Below are 8,147 nucleotides of genomic sequence, written 5' to 3'. Positions count from 1 at the left end.
GGGTTCGTAGCGCAGCACGCTAACCTTTACACTTCTGCTCACCACAGATCTGTCAGTCACAAGCATACACATTGGAAGCAATCAACATCGGGCATATAAATGGTTCTGTTTAGACAACTTCACCAGTCCATCCAACTGCTGGTGGTAAAGGTAGGTTCACACCTTCTGTTAGCCGAAAATATCACTCGTGTCCTTGAGCATGTGATTGAGTCACCAAGGTGAATGTAGGCAAGGCGAGGCAATCATCTAGAAATGACTGACAAAGGATCTACATTAACCAGCTTTTCGAACAATATTATGACTTCACTTAATACAAAACAATATTCTTAGTAACTATTATTCTTAAAAAATAACAATAACTTATTTTAATGGATGACGCGTAAACAAAGGAGGGAACATGGAAAGGGTGCAGCGATGTTGGAATGTTATTTATTTTGTATTATTTCTTATTTGGGGTGGTGGTGGTGTTGGTAGAGGTAAAGGTGTTTATAGAGTTGGCAATTGTAGGATAGGTAGCGTTGATAGGGCTGTTGTTGGAAAGAGTGATGGTGTCGGTTGGGGTGGTCGTGTTGGTAGGAGTCATTGTGTTGGTAGGATTGGTGTTGGTAGGGTTGGTGTTGGTAGGGGGAGTGGTGTTGGTAGGAATAATGGTGTTGGTATGGTTGGTGTTGGTAGGGTTGGCGTTGGTAGGGTTGGTTTTGGTAGGAGTGGTGGTGTTCGTCGGAGTAGTTGCGTTTGGTAAGGGTAGCGGTGTTGGGAGGTGTGGTGGTGTTGGTAGGTGTGCGGATTCTAAAGGTGGTGGAGTTGGTAGGAGTGGTGGAGCAGGCATTGATCCGGGCCATGAAGAGTGGTCTCTTTGCCCTCATGATCACGAGGCGGGACTCACGCTCAGCTGGGGTGATGATGTGGGAAGGAGTGGTGGTGAGGGTAGAGGAAGTGATGGTGGTCAGGGTTGGGTTAGTAGAGGAGGTAGTGTTAGTAGGTGTGTGGTTGGTAGAGGTGGTGGAGTTGGTAGGAGTGGTGGAGCAGGCATTCATCCAGCCATGAAGAGTGATCTCTTTTCCCTCATGATCATGAGGCTGGACACATGCTCAGCTGGGGTGATGTGGGTAGGGGTGGTAGTGAGGGTAGAGGAGGTAATGTTGGTAAACGTGGGATTGGTCAAAGTGGCGGAGTTGGTAGGAGCGGTGGAGTTGGTGATTGAGCTGGTAGGGGTAATTGAGCTTATTTTAGTGCGGCAGGCATTGATGCGGGCCATTATCATGAGGTGACACCACTCACACTCAGCTGGGATGATGGTGTTGGTCCGGGTGGTAGTGAAGGTGGAGAAAATGCTGTTGGTAGGGTTTGTAGGGGTGGAAGGGGTGGTGGTGTTAGTCAGGATAGTATTGGTAGAGGTGTTGGTATTTAAAAGTGTGATGGTGTTAGTTTTTCGGGGTGGGGTTTGTCATGGTGGTGTTGGTAGGAATGGTGGTGTTGGTAGGAGTGGTGGTGTTGGTAGGAGTGGTGCTGTTGGTGGGTGCGCTGGTAAGTGTTGGTGAGCTATTCATCATGGAGCAGCCATCCAGTTGAGTCTTTAGGGATCTATGGGTCCTCTTGATTTTCATGGGGTGGCACTTGCTCCGAGCCAATTTACACATGGATCCTCTCATGTAGCGGCTTCGGTAAACTCGTCTGCGCTGCGATGACTTCTGTTTAAAACCGGAAACAAAATCATTATGAGAGGCAAGAGATTGCAGTCTCCTTCTTCCCCTGTTGGTCACTCCACTCAAATATGTTTTTTTCACTTGCCATCTGCCACACCACCACCATTGATTGAGCACGAGTGTTGTACCTGCCTTTCAGTGGCAAATATCGGACAACTATTTGTAATCCACCAACATGAACAATGTGTGCTTGTAATAAATGTGTGCGACTTTGTCGAGGATGTGAGTGTGATTTTTTATTGTTTGTTGTTGTAACGTTCTAACCTGCCTCTCCTGTACATCTGTGAAAAATAGCTTAATAGCTCATCGGATTCTTCCAGTATAAATATTCTGATTCTGATTTGTGTCATCTATGCATGTGAGATTATGACATTTGCCTGAGTGATCTATATCCATGATGCCTCTCTGGGTGTGGTGTCTCTGTTGTGGTGTCCTGCTGATGTTCTATGTTACAGTGACGCCAGCATACTCTCTCTCTTATTAGTGGATTCTTCAGCCAGACTCTTAGGCTGGTAATGGTGATCCCCGCGCTCTCCACGTCGTAAGTGATGGCCACCGGCCCACTGTGCAGCATCTTTATCAAGGTCGTCCACCTTGAGGGAGACGGGTATTCTCCATCTTGGGGAACCGTCATCTGTGGTGCCGCCGCAGCGGAGCCGCTCCAGCGGAGCCGTGCCCACCGCCGCGACGCCGTCACCGATGCCTCGGATTTCCCGCCACTCTCCCGGGGCTGGTGCCTTCTCAGACGTCCGCGTTTTGCCCACTGCACAGTCGTGAGGCCGCCGCAGCAGAGCCGCTCTGCCGAGGCCGTGCCCACCGCCGTGAAGCCGCCACCGGGGGATGCCGACGCCAACGCGGTGCACCCTCGCCACCCCCCCTCCCCCCGCACGAACGCACACACGCCCCACGTAGAGCCAGGAGGGGAGGTCACCCGGCCGATAGGTTTTTTTTTCCAGAAGTCCCTAATGGGATCGATCTTCATGGTTTCCTGCGGCCGGGAAATTGGGCGATCTTCCCCCTGTAGCTGACATGCACTGCGGCGCCAGGACCTAATATTAAAGTTGCATGGTCACGGCAAGGGCCATCGAGCCACCGCGAGTGGAACCACACACACACAAGCACGGGTCAGTGGACTGGTAGCGGGAGAACAGAGAGCGGATGTCGGAGAGATCACTGCGGCGACATCACCCGAGTTGGGATCCGGGTATCGAAGGGTGGGAAAATCCGAGCCCCTGATTGGACGGGAGGCCAAGGGAGCGAAACGGCGAAATTCCTTTGTTGTAGGTGGGATAAAGGGAGGGGGATTCAGGTAGCAAGGCAGTTCTTCAAGATCATCGCGGTCCACGCAGGAGGGGAGTTAGCCGTTCGAGACGTCCGCGTGATGCACTTCAGCGCAGCCAGGCTCAACCCTCTACTGATCGCTTTTCTACAGCTTCCAGCGCAGCAGAGTGGAAGTACACGTGAGTAAGAGAGAGAGGTAAGTTTGGGCTATTTGATCGAGGGTAGAAAGCAGAGCGATAGGCAGAGGAAATACAGTCTAGGATCTCAAGGGGAATAGGCTGACATCCACTGACCCACACAATTACGCGTAGCTTAACGGGTTGCTTGCGGTAAATAAAATAACTGGTAGGGGAATAAACTGTTTCTTGTGCTCCTTTGGAGGGTGAAGAGGAGGGTGGAGAGTGTTTTGTGTTCGCACGCACACGCGGCTGTTTGCGGCGAATAAAGGAGTAGAGCGTGCTTGGTGTCCGTACCTGTACGATCGTTTACAGTATTGTTCAGCACGCGCGTGCCTACACGACTATTTTTGGTGGTGCCCAGCGCTCGCGTACCTGCGCAATCGCCTACAGTAGCGGTTTGCGCTCACGTGCATGCGCGGTTTACAACGAGGTTGAGCTTTCATTTGTGACCAGGTTCCATCTGAAAAATAAGTTAGTACCTCAGTGGGCTTTGACTGGTATGATGGGGGTGTTCTTGATTTGAAGCTTTCGTGACTGCAGGAATCCATACTCTTTGGTTCTTTCGGCAAAGTCACGTAGGTATAAAATCAAATAAATCAGTCTGCCTCAGCAGCAGACCATGCTTTCCCCACCCGATGATGGACGCTTGTGTTGCACCCGAAACATCGTGATTTACTTTATTTTATACCTACGTGACTTTACCGAAAGAACCAAAGAGTATGATGGGGCTGGTTTAGTTTTATTTGTTTGTGTTTGGGTGATTTGTTAACCTTTCTTGTACTTTGCACTATTACATGTTTTTGTAGTATTTGTTGTTGTAACGTTCTTACCAGCCCCTACCGGACATCTGTGAAAAAGAGCTTTATAGCTCATCGGATTCCTCAACCATTAAAAAATATTATTGTTCTGACTCTACTGGCTAGGGGACATTGTTCTGTCCGCACCAGCGCAACTCACCAACGCCGCACAAGGAGTCCAGCACATGTCCCAAATGCCACGCTGCCAGTAACAAAAAACACCCTTAAAGTTGCAGTGGATAATTTTTAAGTATACTTAATTGAGCAAGGTGTTTGCTTGTTCCAAATGACATATGCAACTTTGTCTAGGATGTGTGCGTGGATGTGATATATACTTGTGTGTGTGGTGTATGCGAGTGAGATTCTTATATCTGCGCGAGTGATCTGTACGCGTGATGCATCTCTGCGTGTGGTGTCTCTGCATGTGGTGTATGTCACGGTGCCACGCTGATGGCCTGTGTGAGCGTGAAGTCGGCACTCACCACTGCATTCTTCAGCCGCCACTCCGAGGCTGAGGAGGGTGATCCCCGCGCTCGCCACCTCGTAGGCGATGGCCACCGGCCCGCTGTGCAGCATCTCCATGAAGGTCGTCCACCCTGAAGGAGCTGGGTCGTCGTCTTCTCCTCCTCCTTGGGGAACCTCCATGCCATGGCTGGGAGAGGAAGCGACTCGAGGCACCCTCTCGGCTTCGTGACCTGTGAGGCGGTTGCTGATGTGGACGGCCACGGTCGCTTTGGTGAGAGGTAGAGGCTGTCCGGCCTGTGGCGGTTGGACCTCCCAGGCTCCCCTCGGCTTAACCAGCTAGTTAGGGGAGAAATTCTTCTCCTCCGTGGGCACAGACGCGAGGAACGCGGAGCTCGCCACGAGCAGCGTCACGAGGGTGCGTGAAGTACTGCGCAGCCCGTGAGCCTCCATGGTGACTGCTACGAGAGAGGCTCCAGGAGGCTTCGTGCAGAGAGGCGCTCCTCAGCAGGCAGCTTGCAGCGTGGCTCTAGCGGCAGACTGGGTGGAAGCGGGTGTGACGTCACGGCCCGAGGGCGGATGTGTGTTGTGTCTCATCTGTGTGTGTCTGTATGTCTGTGTGTGTGTCTGAGTGTTTGTGTGTATGTCTGTGTATCTGTGTGTGTATCTGTGTGTTTGTGTGTGTCTGTGTGTGTGTGCGGTAGTGTAGTGATTAGCGCGCTGTGCTATGAACCTAGCGACCCGGGGTTCGATTCCTGCTCACGGCCACCAACACTGGTGTCGTGTGCCGTGCCGGTCTTCGTAGGTGCTGCTCGTTATGGCTACAAAGGGAGGCCCAGGAGTGGTTGAGGTAATCGTCAGCAGTGTTGGTGGCCGTGAGCGGGAGTCGAACTTGGAGGGCAGCGTGGCATTCACTGCAACAACACCGCCCGCGCTCCGACTGGTACACGGTCCGAACAGTGCAGAGTGCACATAATTCGCGGCGTCTCTCGCACGGTCCGGGTCTCTGTGTGGAGAGCGGGAGACGAAGGCGAGGATCACACAGGGTAGAGGGTGCACGTCGGCACTGCTTCCCACGTCACAACACGAGTCACGTCACATCACAGACTCATCCTCACCGTGAACCAACATCATCAACACAAACCCACATCTTCTTAGTTCTTTCGGTAAAGTCACGTTGAAGGGAAACAATGAAATAATAAAATATATATAAAACAATAAAAATTTTCACGACGTTTCGACCATAACACAAACGGTCGTCATCAGGTGTGTCGGTTTGCATGAATTTATTTATTTTCAAACGGTGTATTTATTTATTTATAAAAAAAAACGTTAGCGCCACGTGCAGCGATTTGGCAGTTTATTTAGAAGAACTAGTCCATCTATGTTCTGAAAAGAGGAGGGGGGAGACGACAAATTTTAATGTATGCTGTCTGAAAGCCACTTTAAACGTGAACAATCAATTAAGACCTGAAATGGTTTATCAAATCTTTCCAATGCTAAGCCAGAATCCATCTTCTCGGGTGAAATTGTCCCTGTGCTTGTATATGTGGATAGCCCTTCACTTGGAATGGAACTTTCTACAAACAAACTGAGGGCACCCCAATGGGCTCCCCCCTATCTCCGGTTATAGCTAACATTTTCATGGAGAAATTTGAGACTGACGCCATCCAGACTGCCACTGCGCCCAACCTTATGGAAGAGGTACGCGGATGACACTTTTGTCATCTGACCACATGGCCGGCCTGCTCTAGACCAATTCTTCGACCACATCAATTCCATACACCCAGCCATCAGATTTACCATGGAAGTCGAAAAAGATGGCAAGCTACCTTTTTTGGATGTCCTAATTAAAAAGAGACCTGATGGTTCAATGAGCCACTCTGTCTACAGGAAAGCTACCCATACGGATGCTTATCTGAAACCGGATTCCCATCACCATCCATCACAGAAGAATTCTCTCATCAAGACTCTGTATCATAGAGCCCAATGCATATCCGACCAGGAACACATAGGCAGTGAACTCAAGCACGTACACCAAGCTCTTAAGGCTAATGGTTACTCCGACTATACAATCCGCAAAGCTATCACTCAAACCATGAAGAAGTACCCTCTTGAGGAGCCTTTCAAAACCATCACTTTACCCTACATTGCGGGGATCACAAAAAAGATCTCCAAAATCTTGAATAAACACAAGATCCAGGTCCGTTTCAACACATTACATAAAATCCGTGATCTGGTTCCGTCTGTAAAAGATGTGATTCCGGGCATACAATACCCTGGTATCTACAAACTAAGTTGCCTCTGTGGTAGTAGTTACATTGGAGAAACCAAACGCCATGTCTCGGACCGCATTCGTGAACACAAAGGAGACCTTAAACACGGTAGGACCAACACCTCGGCCGTGGCAGATTATTGTTATAATTCAGTAGGCTCACATGACATTGACTTTTCCAAGACAGAGGTTCTTTGTAAGCCATCTGGCTACCATGAGAAATTCGTTCATGAGGCTATCCACATATACAAGCACAGAGACAATTTCAACCGAGAATATGGATTCTGGCTTAGCAATCATTGGAAAGATTTGATAAACCATTTCAGGTTTTAATTGATTGTTCACGCTTACAGTGGCTTTCAGACGGCATACAATGATTGTTTCGTCTCCCCCCTCCTCTTTTCAGAACATAGATGGACTCGTACTTTTAAATAAACTGCTAAATCGCTGCGCGTGGTGCTAACGTTTTTTATAAATAAATAAATACACCGTTTAAAAATAAATACATTTATGCAAACAGACACACCTGATGACGACCGTTTGTGTTATGGTCGAAACGTCGTGAGAATTTTATTGTTTTATATCTATTTTATTATTTTATTGTTTCCCTTCAACGTGACTTTACCGAAAGAACTAAGAATATGAATTACTGCAGTCACGAAAGCTTTAAATCACAAACCCACATCATTAACACGGACCCACATCATTAATAAGAAACTCACATCAACGCGAGGTTACATCTTTACCACTCACCCACAACACTGGACATCTGTGAGAAAGAGCTGTATAGCTCATCTGACTCCAGTATAAATATTCTGATTCTGACATGAACTCACATCGTCACGACTCACTCACAACATACCACCACCACTATCAGTAACACCACTAACGCCACCACTCCTCCTGCCAGTACACTACACAGACACACACGTCCTCACCACTCACATCACCACTCACCTACAGTTCCTCACTTCCTCCAGAGAGTCGCTGCTTCTGTCGTCTCGGTGCTTCTCTACCGCCACATGTGAGAAAAAAGATCGGCAGAAACAAGTGGGGGCGGGGCTCGGTGATCACGCCCTCAGTGACGCAATATCCTGTGAGCCCCTCCCCCCCAGCACCTTCCCCCCCCTCTACGCCCCCTCCCCCACTCACACCGCCAAAGACAAAGCTCCCGCGTATTTAGCACTACTAACAACAACCCCACCACTAACAACGCCACCACCAATAACAACCCCACCACCAATAACAACCCCACCACCAATAACAACCCCACTACCACTAACAACCCCACCACCACGAACACCACCACCACTACTACAACACCACCACTAATACACAGTTCTGATCCACACCTCAGCTGCTCCCCACACGCGATGCTTCTGCTGCTCTCTCTACTTCCGCTTCCGCCGGTGAACGTGGCGCCAACTTCTGAAGCGGTTCGCTGCCT

The 8,147-nt window shown here is 49.5% G+C and overlaps 1 long non-coding RNA gene across 1 annotated transcript; it reads right to left on the bottom strand.

The window, feature by feature from the left end:
• Positions 1 to 415: 415 nt before the first annotated feature.
• LOC142923744 (uncharacterized) lies at positions 416 to 7,826 on the bottom strand. Its single transcript, XR_012940816.1, has 3 exons — positions 7,658 to 7,826; positions 4,446 to 5,431; positions 416 to 1,691 (listed from the first exon to the last, which is right to left on the bottom strand). It is a non-coding gene; the product is annotated as an uncharacterized LOC142923744 (long non-coding RNA).
• Positions 7,827 to 8,147: the final 321 nt, after the last annotated feature.

This window comes from Petromyzon marinus, unplaced genomic scaffold (genome assembly GCF_048934315.1).
Source record: "Petromyzon marinus isolate PM22_M1 ecotype Great Lakes invasive population unplaced genomic scaffold, UKy_Petmar_22M1.pri1.0 PM_Scaffold_64, whole genome shotgun sequence".
NCBI lineage: Eukaryota > Metazoa > Chordata > Hyperoartia > Petromyzontiformes > Petromyzontidae > Petromyzon > Petromyzon marinus.
This window is presented reverse-complemented; position numbering and strand designations above follow the sequence as displayed.